A 13,819-nucleotide genomic window follows, 5' to 3' on the forward strand; every position below is an offset into this window, starting at 1 on the left:
TAAGATTATTGTACTTGTTTTTATGTATACCCCCCTCACATGTAAAGCGCCATGGAATAAATGGCGCTATAACAATAAATAATAATAATAATAATATTAGAAATTATTTGTGCCGATTTTCCCAAATCTGAATAGTTCACTTTTCGATCATCACTGTTAGTTATCAGCTGTCTCAAATAAACTTATTGTTTGTGCATCCACTTGGCAGATGAGCTTCAATGTGGAAAAATGTGAAGTTATGCATTTGAACACCATAAACCTGATTGCATCATATGTTATAAGTGGAGAAAAACTAGCATAGTCATTAGTAGGGAAGGATCTAGGGGTACTTTATTTATTATACTTTTCTAATATTGTGCCATAGTATTCTGCAGCACAAGGCTCACAATCTAAATTCCCTATCAGTATTTCTTTGGAAAGTGGGAAGAAATCAGAGGAAAAGGAGAAAACCCATGCAGACTCTTTGCAGATGTTGTCTTTGGTGGGATTTGAAACCGGGACTCCACAGATGCAAAGCAACAGTGCGAACCACTGAGCCACCATGCTAAATCCTTGTACATCTTGAATTCTTGCTTTAATGTAAATATGGATGAGAAAATTACGTGCAGCGATGGAATACCTAATGTTTAAATGGTTAGAGACAAATTCAGATCTCCCGCAAGGTTCTTGGAATTGATTGCAATGAAGTTGTATCACGTGACTAGGTAATACCTGCAGGAAGAAACCTCTCCATGGTACCTGTGACATCCTCTTAATTTGAACTGTATTCTGTATTCTGACATTGCACTTTACTTGCTGACTAATTGACAAATAATGAATATCCACCCTCCACCTACCTAGGGTGTTGCCACCTTAAAATGAACATGGACTTTGTGCACTTTAATGTCTTACTGAAAAAGAGAGTCAACTACTACAGGCCACCAAGGGGTCTTTTCTGACATTTTCATGCTTCTTAATGATCTTCCCATTTTGATACCTCTTGATTGACATTTCACCTTCGTCCGGCTGAGTAGGTACAATTGTACCTATTCCGTTTTAAAATTGCAATAACTTTTTTCGAAAAGCCGTAGAGGGCTGAAATTTCGTGACATCTCTGCAGTTTTGGTCCAGAATATATTGGCCAAATTTCAATAAAATATCTCCACCCCCTTCCGAGATAAGGGGGCGAGATATTTTTGCATCCATAACAAGCTGCAGAAAATGTACCCTCATATATTTTGAATGAAGATAATGCAAGGAAAAAAGAATAATATTTTTTTAATGATAATGCTATTTTATTATTATAAACAAGTAAAACAAACTGTTCATTTACATTATAAAAGAAAATGTAAGAAACTTTTTTTTAATGATTTTCTTCGCAAGTAATGCATGTTGTCTTTGCTACCGAGTGTTCATCGCAAATGGGTTTCACACAAACCACACAAGACTTTCTAGTCTTACGTTGTTTTCGCCTCAGGTCTCGGCAGACATAGCAACTACCAACAACAGGGGAAGGTCCACGACTACCATGAGGTATTTGAGGGCCAGCTGCTGCTTGCGATGCTACCAGAATGCATCGTCCAAGCACCATTTCTACTGCACCTCGAAGAAAATGGTTTCTCATCATCATTCGGTTTGTACTACGATCTTCAATTGCAGGCATACACAGCTGATTTGCGAGAGCTTTCAGGAACTTTCTTTGTTGATCCTTTGTCCTGAAGCTTGGATTGTGTTCTCTGTAGATGATGTAGGATGCAAACCCAGTGATGTCAATCATATTGTAGAAAAATGCCAGAGGCCAACGTAATGTTCGTCGTTTCACAGTGTACTCTCCCAACATTTTATCCATAACATCAACTCCTCCTTTTGTTTTGTTGTAGTATTTTATTATCTCTGGCTTGGCTGCTAGTGTCTCTTCAACTTCTCCCGTCATGTGCATAGATGATAGAAGCACGACTGATTTGTTCTTCTTTGGTACATATGAACAGACTGTTGCATCATGATTATAGGCAAAATTTGTCGAGTTTACAGGCCTTTCTTTGGCAGGCTGCATGTTGCTAGGTAGGAACCTTTTGTTTTTTCTCACTGTACCAACTAGTGTCATGTTCCAGGAGTTCAATACCTTAGCTAGTTCCATGGTTGTAAAGAAGTTATCGGTGGTGACATTTCTTCCAGAGCCTTTATACGAGCTCACTAGGTCCAATACTGTTCGTTCACCAATGTTTACTTGTCGAGGACCATCAGTTGGTATCCCAGTGTAGAGCTGCCCTTGTAATGGGGTAGGCATTTGACGAGTCACCAGCCCAGAAAATCTTTATGCCATATTTAGCTGGTTTTGAAGGTATATACTGGGTAAACTTAGTATGGCCTCTAAATGGAAATAATTGCTCGTTGACGGTGATACAATTATATGGCTTGTAGGCTCTCTTCAGATTTCTGTTCAGCATTGTCCAGATGTCCCATATTGGTGCAGCTTTATCTGTTTGCACACGTTCTGCACGTGTATTTTCGTTGTCAAATCTGATAAATCTGAGTATCATCTTGAAGCGGTCACGAGACATGGCTGCACGTATAAGAGGCAGAGCATCAACATTCCACATTTCCTCCAGATTCTCTTTGTTGTCTCTGTGCACACCAGCAGCAATCAGTATGCCCAAAAATGCATGGAGTTCAGTTTCAGTAAATTGCTTGAATGTTTTTTGTGGTGGCCGTTCAGAAGAATCAGGAAAACGTTGTACCAGTTCGTTGTTGTAAGCATCACAAACTCTCTTGGCCTTTCGATTCGTTTCTCGTAATATGATGTCACACATCTCGAGAGTCATGATTGACTTGAATATCTCTTTTGCTGTATACAGGTAGCTGATTGCTGCAGGGCCACCTCTTTGTTGTAGGACATTACGAGATTTTGTTTGTGCATTTGGCAGTGGATCACTACACCAACTGAGTTTTATCCTTAGCAGTCCAAATGTCGCCTGCACTTTGAGGCACAGACTCATCCTCAACACTTTCGTCTGAGTAGTATTCTTTTCCCTGCTCTATGACCATTTCTTGTTCAATGTCTGAATCTTCTTCAGTAACATCCACTTGTGGTACATAGTTTTCATCATCAGATGCAACATACAGTATGGTTCTTCCTCATGCTCAGAATCAGATTCTTCTAGCATTCGCATTATTTTGTCAGACGTAAATCTGTAAATATGAAAAAATGAAAAATAAATAATTTTCCGAAATACTACACAATACTACATTATTGGCTTTTCACAAAATGATACTAACCTGCAAACACATTTTCTTGGATTATGGCGGAAACTAGATCCAGCATCACTATCACTCATGATGACTTGGTAGATGAATTTTGGCTTCGTAATTTAGTTCAGTAACACGTAGCAAGTAGAATGAAACTCGATTCTAAAGTGCAGATAAAAAAGTAAATTATTTCTAGTGATAATTAATTATAAATGTCATTTATATATTATGTAAACCGTATACGGTTTCAGAATTTTCATTCCATCTTCGACTGTTTTTTCGACCAATAGGAAAATTGTAACAGAGACACCATCTTTATTTTGTGCTGAATATAAGTAAAACATCGTAAAACAATATGTAGATACTAATTATTATCCATTTTTCGTATAAAAATCATACCTATATTGATAAGTTTCATTCAAAATATATGTAAGCCAAGTCCAGGCTCAAAGACAATTTCTGACTGTTCTGTCCCCACATAAGGCGAATGAAGGTATAACTGGCTGTTAGATGCTGTGAGACTTTCCTACCTTCGTATCCAAGAAATTGAAGACTTCACAAGCCTAGAAATGTGTGTGCTCACAGCAATGAGATGAACAGCAAAATGGCTACTGAGAGGAGGGAGGCAGGAAGAGAAGTAGAAGCCACTCCCAGTTTGAATCAACTTAATTGACAGCAACATAAGTGAGCAGTAACAACACTGGCCAATAGATATCAGCATAACATTTGTAGCTGAGTGAACTTTAGTTTCTGAAACCAAGTAAAGGAGAAAGTCTTCCCACAGTGGAGGTATATATGAAGGTACAATTGTACCTCTGCAGCCTGTTAACGTTGTAAAATTATGCAGCCTGACGAAGGTTAAATGCAACCCGTTTGTTGGTAAACACTATTAACTTGCATATATAGGTTTAATCTGCAGGTTAATAGAGCTGAACAGACAATCAGGCACCTTGTTTCATAGATGGATACTGGAGATGGCTGTCATATTTTACCCGCCTGTGTGGCAATCACAAAGCACTAGCCCACCAGCTTCCATAGCCCATTTTACCTATGACACTGCACTAAAGCAGCATAGGTAACATGAAATAAAAAATGACGATGGCTGGTGTTGATTCCATATTGGGATCGCACACATGTGCAATTCTAGAAACTTTTCATTATTGAGCAATAACACATTTTTAATAACCGCATGATGATTTCAAAGAGCCAACATTTAGCAATGTTTACATCATTGATAGTATTGCACTGTAGTTCAATAACAGCATGATAACTTTATAACAAGCTGTCTGTCTCAGCATCCCAAATACAAATCTAGTAATACACTATACTAAATTAAATACATCTGACTCTACACACAATCATTTTCACTAGAAAATTAAGCTGTTATTTCATAGGTGAGGGGAGCAGGGCCAAGCTTACTACATAGATATGGGAACAAAACCAAGCTAACTACATAGATAGGGGAACAGTGCCAAGATTACTGTATAAATAAGAGAATAGAGCAAAATTATTGGAATTAATGTGCAAAACAGATCTTCTGCCATTATTATTGGGTCTGTATGACTTTCATTATGAGTTTGTCTTTAGAATAGATAAAAAAAATCCTGCGTAATTTCTTTTCCATTCTAAAAATGGACATGTAACACAACTCAAATGGAACCCCTAAAAATGATAGCCTTCTGCTAAACAAGACAGGGAAAGAGAAAGGCCTCCAGTAAAGGGGAGGAAGGCAGCTTGTAAATAGCACAAACAAATGCACTGTGGGCCAGTAACATTTAAAAAGGTGGCAGATAAAGCAGATCACTGAAAAACGTGTGCTCAGAAGTGATGAGAGAGTATACTTGTTGCTCGGGTTTTCCCGAGCATGCTCTGGTGACCTCCAAGTATTTTGGCATGCTCAGAGATTTAGTTTTCTTCGTTTCAGCTGCATGATTTGCGACTGCTAGACAGCCTGAATACATGTGTGGAATGCCTGTTTGTTAGGGAATTCCCACATGTATTCAGCCTGTCTACAAGTCGCAAATCATGCAGATAAGACGACGAAAACTAAATCTCCGAGCACGCCAAAATACTCGGAGAACACCCGAGCATGCTCAGGAAAAACCCGAGCTATGAGTATACTCGCTCATCACTAGTTCTAAGCTATTTCCTATAGAGATTGCAAGCTACTAACATAAAGCCCAGTGGGCACCAAAGGGCTGCTTCAAGGAGCTGGGTTTTGCCAGTGCAAAGTTAGAGAAATCACAGAGGAAAAAAATATATACAAAAAAAAATTCCTGCTTAATTTTTTCCCATTCTTAAAAATGACACACTCAACTCAAATGGAACCCCCCGAAATGGTGTCCCTCTGTTAAACACCAAGTAATCCCCACTTGTTTATTGGCTGTCTAAAAAGTGCCAAACATGTAGGGTGGGGATTCAAGCCCTTATTCGAGCATTAAAAAATGCTCGCCAAGTAATGAGCATGCAAGTATTAGGAATTGCTCTGCTCGAGCAGAGAGAACCCGAGCTCTTTAGTGCTCGCTCTTCCCTAGTGAGGACATTAAAAGTTTTTTTTTGTTTAGCTTATTTTTTCTTAACATCATCCCACTACTGGATTTACTGCAGCATGTGTTTAGTATTTGACTTTTGGCATATTACATGTAAATAGATAGAGATACAGCAATAATTCATTGCCTAAGCAATTCAGCACTATCTAGAAATGAGCAGAACATCTGGACAGTCTCCACACGACTCTCAGCGCAGTCAGTACAACTCATCAGTCTTGTGTAATGAAGCACACCTATATTGAGCAGAAATGCCCAGGTGAAGGGCTCCCTATTGTGTCCTAATGTTTAAAACACACACTCCAACAAATGGCCACTAAACCAGCACGCGGATCGCTCTGGCACAAAACTGCAATTATCTCTCTGCTGGCCATGTCAACCTTTTATTTTACGAATAAATTAGAGTCCCCGGTTGCATTAATGTAGCATAAGACCACACTGTCATGAACATATTCCGCCTCACCAGATTAGCTTACTGTCAGTAATCTTGTTTAATGCCTGTAATGTCTTTTGTTCATTTAAGTGTTTACACATATTTATTTTTCTGCCAAATAATCAAGCAGCTTCAGCAGTAAAAAAGATTAGAATAAAATTCAGAAGGTTGTCACGGCAACTGTTCCAAGTGAAGGCCGACAGATCTTTGTCATTTTTATTGCATCATCACCCGGATGGAATATTCTAATTTTGTTTCTTTAATAACTTAGAACAGCTGCAGACAGTTAAAAATCTGCATCACCCAGATTTCCCCAGCAGAAGCAAAGGAGCAAGGATATAAGTCAAGGATACAAACTAAATCTTGTGCCATCCTGCATTTTTCACCTTATTTGCTATTAATTGCAAGCTCACAAAAACATCTGTAACAATATTGCAGTATATTTCACATTATGTATTGGAAATATCAGTCTAACTCGAAGTTCCTACTCTCCAATGTAAAAAAAAAATAAAAACAGACCGTTAATTATTAGTATGTGCAAATTATCATCCCGGCGTTATCGTCTATGGTAGAGAGAATTCAAAGCCTATGTTATTGCTTCCTCCGGACCCCTGAAGTTATGTTACTGACCATGACCTTTACTGATTTTAATCAATGCGTGTTACCAATTGCTTTTTGTCATATAAATGCTAAATCCATTGTTACACATGAGTGTGAGGAACAGGGAGAGAGCTGACGGTCAAGGGATCATTCTGCTTAAAGATAATGTGTCATCTGAAAACAACCTATTGTTTAAATCAGGATTTTATCTTAAATTATTTTTTTCTTATAAATTCTGGCTTTTTTTGGGGGGGGATGGGATATTCTAATTTGCATACCAAAAAAATGAGGTTTTGCAAATTTTACACTTGTAAGGCCTCTTTCACACTTCCGTTTTTGACAATCAGTCAAGATCCGCCGATTTGGAAAAAAACGGATCCGCCATTTTTCTTTGCGGATCCGTTTTTTCCCCATTGACTTTCATTATTGGCGGATCTTGACGGATTGCCGTCCGTTGCATCCGTTTTTGTGAGGATCCGCCACAATGTTGGTGTCCGTCAACATCCTCAAAGATTTCCAAACGGAGCTTGCAACGTTTTTTTGGGCGGCGGATCCTCCAGACACTGATTTAACCCAAAATTCTGTCTGGGTGCCTGACAAAAAAAAAATCTCTCTCTCTCTTTTTCCCGGCCAGCGGTTCCTTTAATTTTCCTCATTTTGCGGATCCGTCAAAAAACGGATCCTGTGGCATCCGTTCACATCAGTTAGGAACGGATCCGCTTGTCCGCCTTTTTGGCGGATTTTAACTGACACAAAAAACTGAAGTGTGAAAGAGGCCTAACTGGGGATATCCATTGGAAAATTCAGTAATCTGTGACCGCTGGCTCCCATGGTTCTCCTTTAAATTAACCGTACTGATGAGACACCACCATTACAGCCCACAACATCACATCAGTCCAGCTCATCAAAAGAAGAGCTGGGAATGTTGGGAGATGTGGAGATTTGCCGGTCTGATGCTGGCAGATGGACCAAAATCCTGCAAATTGATTCACCCACCTTTACAGATTCTCAATCGGTTATGTCACAGCTCTCCCTGCTCCTCCTATCTTCACCTTTTCACACATTCATTACATTCTTCCATACTAAATCTAGTGCTAATCTATTGCTTCTAATGTACATTTCCTAAAAGATCAGAAAGAATGAAAAAACAAAATTCAATGTCTCACCACTTTATTCTCAGAATTGGTAGGGGTCCCAGCTGCTGGACCTCCACCTGCTGCAGAGAGATTGTGAATCCTTGTTCTGTCCTCACTAAATGAAGCAGACTTCATATAGCTTATACAGGCAGCTAAACCGCTATACCGGGGTCCAATAAGGAGACTGTAGCTGAATCTGTGCTTTATTGAACGTGATGGTATATTGGCATGATGAAACTACAAACAAAAACATATATGCATACAATCAATACTGGGTTCATCAGGGATTCATATATACATAATACATCATCTGCACTAATAGTTAGCCAGGGGAGATCTAACTAAGCAGGCTAGTATGCGGCAGAAATTGGATACAGAAAACATGAATACATACCAGCGATGCTGTCACAAGGGGAGAAGAGAAATGAGATGCTTCCTGAATGCAGGCAGAAGGAAAATGGTGGACTGGAGAGAAAATGGGGGCTGACCTAACCAAAACCCTTTGCAAAAGGCTACCAGGGTGCATTGCAACCTTACCAGAATGCACTGTAAATAGAGGGAAATAGAAAGTGAAAGTAAAACACACAATAACACTGCGGTTATGACTCTGGTCACTAGATGGAGCGAGAAAACACTGTAAACATTAAAAGCAGATAATCAGGGATTATGAATTAAATATCGGAGACAGAGCAATCCTATTGATGTGCTTTGACATTAAAAGGCAAAAAACTATTTAATATTAAGAGGATTCTACCGGTCACAGATGTCAGTACTGTAATTGGAGCGGATACTTTTGCACTTACACACAAACAACAGCACTGGATTTTCCTGCAATTTGACAGTAAACAGAACTTTTTTCTTTTTTTTAGATAAATGAATGAGCACTTAGTATATTAACATCTAAAGTTACAATAAGAACAACCACAGCAACATGTAGCTACAACTTTTTTCTCTTCTATGTATTTCAAGTACCCTCTTTTGATAGACTATACAGGATTTGGACATCTATAATGCCAAGCCAATAAATAATATTTCCCTGACAGTTTAAGCCAAATATTAAAGGAATGTGAAAATATGGAACACATTTCCCTGATAGAATGCACAGCAATACATCAGCTTGTTCCTCAGGCAAACAAGGGATTATTGTATTGATTGAAATGGCTGCTTCTCGTCAGTATGTTTTCATGACAGAGTCAACCGAGTCCTTTATAATACAGAAGGAATTGATCGGGACTGAATTGGTATTTTTGTGTAGTGAGATGAAATCAGTGTCTTTGTATAACCTTTCAGCTGGACCGGTCAACTATTTCTCAATTAGGCAAATTATACCAGTCTATTAGTATACTATACAGATGTATTTGTCATGTGGCATCACTGATTACATACTATTTTTATGTTATATTTACTACAGAATGAACTCCCCCTTTTTCTACGGCAGCAGAACTAAAGTCGATAAATGCCCCCAATGATTCTGGTATGTTCAAGACATCCAGAAACGGTTTCAATAGTGCCGCATTGATGCATGTGATATATCTGCAGTCGGAAATGTTTCAGGTTTCAGATGTAAGAATATTGACAGGAGTGGGAGCACCTACTGTGAGTATAGGGACTCAAGCACCACATTCTTGTTTGGTTGCAGATGGCTTCAGTTCAGTTGGAAGCAGATGAAGCAATTATTCATTAAATAATACTGTACATTGCAAAACCCTATCATTCTTCAAGAATAGAGCTATAAAAAATAAGTCTTGTACACCTTCTGGGTCACAAGGTTTTGCCATCTAATCTAAGAGAAGCATAACATAGAGACAAAGACCCTAATCCCAACCGTATGTCACATCCGAAGATGTTTTTATTAGTTTTGGTAAAATAGCAATTTTATCATCAGAAGAATCATCAGAGGATCAAAAGGAATCTGTCACCACATTTGAGCTTTCTAAATTATTAATATGTGGATATAGGTTATAGACTGCTGAAAAGTCATACCTGTGGCAGTACCAGTGACTCTCTGGCATTTGTGCAGAAACTACATGAAGTCAGTGGTCATGAAAGTGTGGAACACCGAAGAAGAGCGACGGCAGTTTGAGTGCACAGACGCAGGATTTCCATACCGCACACCTGACATCACAATGACATAGTGACAACATGGGAGGAGAAAGATTGGATAATGAAGCATGGAGGCAGAGATATCTTCTGCGCTTATTTTTTTCACAAGGCATCATCCATCAGGGATACAGGTATGACTTTCTTCAGCAGTTTATAACCTGTATGCCGATATAAATAAGACAGTTAGGTAAAATGTGGTGACAGATTCCCGTTAACCCTTGAAGACAAGTAATCCTGCTGCCATGTAGACCTCCATATTCATGAGCTCAATATAACAGCACCCTTACCACTGATTTGCTATTTTCTGCCTATGCATCATGTACACAGAAAGTTTCCTGTCACTGATGTGGGCAGGGTTTTTTAAAGTTCAACATTCAGAGAATAGTGGTAGATGTTCTAAAAATAAAACTGGTGTGGACACATGAAGGGGTTGGCAGGCGCCCCGGTCCCCTAGTTGAAACCACATTGACCAGGGATTGTCCAACCGAAGGCCCGCTCTCCCTTTAAAGTGGGCATAATGATACTCAGACAACACAGGGTGAGGGTAAAACAGTGTGACAATACTTTATTGAACCACAAAACAGGCAGAAAACATGAAGAACAGGCCATGCAAATTGCCCCAAGATGGTACACATTAGAGTTTCACCCATCCGCTGACTCGCTGGGATAATGGCAACTGTTACTTCAGAGCTTCCAGGGTCAACTACCCCACCTGTGGAACACAGACAGAGAGAAGGTAATGACAAGCATAGGAAGATGACAGTCCTTTCAGGTACAAGGGCCAATTGACCGGAGGGTCATAACCTACCTTCATCTTTCAGAGTTGATTACCCCACCTGTGGCACACACACAGAGAGGAGGTAATTACAAGCATAGGAAGATGACAGTCCATTCAGGTACAAGGCCAGTTGACCGGAGGATCACAACCTGACTTCTCCAAACATCTCCATGGAGCCAGGCGACCAGCGGGTCCCATTCCTGGCTTTCTCCAAACGTATTCATAGTTCAGCGATGGTAAATGGAGCAGATCTGTATTGGGACATATGGTTTATTGGTGGGCTATAAGTCTATTAGATGGTGTATGAGAAGCATAGTAATCTGTGGTGGGATGTGGGAAGCAGTGGAGACCAACATACTGCATTGTAGGCTATGGGGACCATCATACTGTATGAGGATATCAATTTCTTTGTGGGCTGTTATGACATCATGCTGAATTGAGGGCTGTAGCAACATCACACAAAATGTGGGATCTTGTGATGTCATAATTAGGCATCATTCTTTGGGGGGTTACTGAGGCATCATACTATGTTGGGGATTGTGGGGGTTATCATACTGTGTGAGGGACTATGGTGGTGTTATACTATTTTGGTAGATGATTGGAAATGTTATTCACATCATACTGCATAGCATTATAATGTGCATGGTGGGACTATGTAAAAATCATAATTTGTGAGGGACACTGTAGAGGTATTATAGTGTTCTTGTGCATTTTTGGATGTTATAATGTGAAATAAATAAAGTCAAGACACAAGCGCCCAACGGGATAGCTGCTGACAGAAACCCCTAGAGAAAGGTGATCAAATACAAACTATATACTGTCGCGCTACACAGCTAATGGACAGACATGAGGGGAAAAAGTGCAATAAGAATTTGACAAATATTTCAATAAGAACTGCATGTATTAAGTAAAAAAATAAAGTAAAGACACTGCTAAAAGCTGCTGAAAGAAAAACGGCAAACCTATATACATTAGAGTTGATCAAATACAAACTGAATACTGTTACACTACACAGCTAGTGAACGGACATAGGGAAAAGAAATATGCATGCAATTCTTATTTATATATTTATCATTGCCAGTGTGCCCCCCATGTCCGTCTACTACCTGTGTAGTGTGACAGTATCCAGTTTTTTTTATCACCTTTCTCTATGGTTTTGCCACATATGACCGTTTTTCTGTTAACAGCTTTTAGTAGTGTCTTTTCTTAGCAGTACCTATCCCCTTGGATGCTAGTGTTTTTACTTTACTTTTTTACTTTTATCTATCCTGTGTGTGACATTCTTAGCAGGCCACACCACGACTACCAGCAATCTATGGCGAGATAGGCGCACCAGAATTACCTTATATACTCGTGTATAAGCTGACCCGAGTATAAGCCGAGACCCCTAATTTTGCCACAAAAAACTGGGAAAACTTATTGACTCGAGTATAAGCTGAGGGTGGTGCTGCACAAGGGTTAATGGTGGTCCAAAAATATGCTCCATAGATAAATACCCCCATAAAATGCTGCACAAGGGTTAATGGTGGCCCAAGAAGATGCACCATAGATAAATAGCCCCATATATTGCTGCACAAAGGTTAATGGTGGCCCAAGAAGATGCTCCATAGATAAATACCCCCCCATATATTGCTGCACAAGGGTTAATGGTGGCCCAAGAAGATGCTTCATAGATAAATACTCCCCATATGCTGCAGCCGCTGCTGCTATTAAAAAAAATTGAATACTCACCTCTCATCGCTGGGGGCCAGGTGACCATCACCTGAGCAGGCAGGGACATCGGCGCGCTATGTGGGACAGGTGCTGGTGTCGCCGCTAGCTCAGGCCCCCGGCACTGGCGATATTCACCTGTCCCCGTTCCATCGCAAGGCGCCGCTCTGTCTCCCGGGTCTTTGCAGTGATGTTCAGCAGGGGGCGTGCACTGACTACGTCATTGCGCCTTCTGACCTGAATGTCACAGTCAGAGTGCGCAGAGGACAGAATGGTGCCCTGCAGTGGAATGGGGACAGGTGAATATTCCACTGCTCCCCGTCCTCCCCCATCATACTCACCCCCTCCTGGTGCACAGTCTCTGTAACCCCTGCTTTTTCCATGGTATCGGCGGCAACTCTTCCAAGTTTCAGCAGTCACGTGGTACCGCTCATTAAAGTCATGAATATGTGCATATTCATGACTTTGATGAGCAGTATCACGTGACCGCTGAACACAGGCGCCGAGACCATGAAAGAAGCAGGGGGGCTGTAGAGACCGAGCCAGGAGGGGTTGAGCATGATCTCTGACACCCCTGTTCCCCCTCCCCCACCGATCCCCCATATATGACTCGCATAATAAGCCGAGAGGGGGACCTTCAGCCCAGAAAATGGGCTGAAAATCTTAGCTTATGCGCCAGTATATACGGTAATTATGTAGTCAAAGATCTCATATGAACTCTTGAAAAACTCCTGTTTGTTGAAATGAGAGATTTATGGAAAGTGGCTTTATTAGAAACCAAAGTATCCAAAATATGCTTTTAGAAAATGTCAAACAATAGGCAATATTGTGGCACCTACAGTGGGCAACGTTAATATTAGAGCCTTGAAGTCGCAGGCCTTTGGTTTCACACCATGTGGTACCTGCTCTTGTTGCATCCACACAGAGTTCAAGAAAAAACAACAACACACATTTTACAATTTTAATGGCTCCCAGGAATTTCGTATCAAAGACTGCATGTCTTGCAACTCTGCAGGTGTGATCTACTTAATCACATGCCCCTGTCACAAGATTTACGTGGGTTGCACAAAACGCAAGCTCACGGATCGGCTCAAGGAGCATTTTAATAATATTGAGAAGGGCTTTATCGGACATCCCTTATCTAGGCATTTTAAGGACTATCATAAGAGATCAGTGAAAGGGGCACTTTTTGTGGCATGCAGAGTGTACATAAAAACATGAGAGGGAGCGACTATTTTAACCCCTTAACGACCGCCGATGCACCTTTTAACGGCGGTAATTAAGGCCA

This window comes from Dendrobates tinctorius, unplaced genomic scaffold (genome assembly GCF_039654945.1).
Source record: "Dendrobates tinctorius isolate UK_male_01 unplaced genomic scaffold, ASM3965494v1 ptg000040l, whole genome shotgun sequence".
Taxonomy (NCBI): domain Eukaryota; kingdom Metazoa; phylum Chordata; class Amphibia; order Anura; family Dendrobatidae; genus Dendrobates; species Dendrobates tinctorius.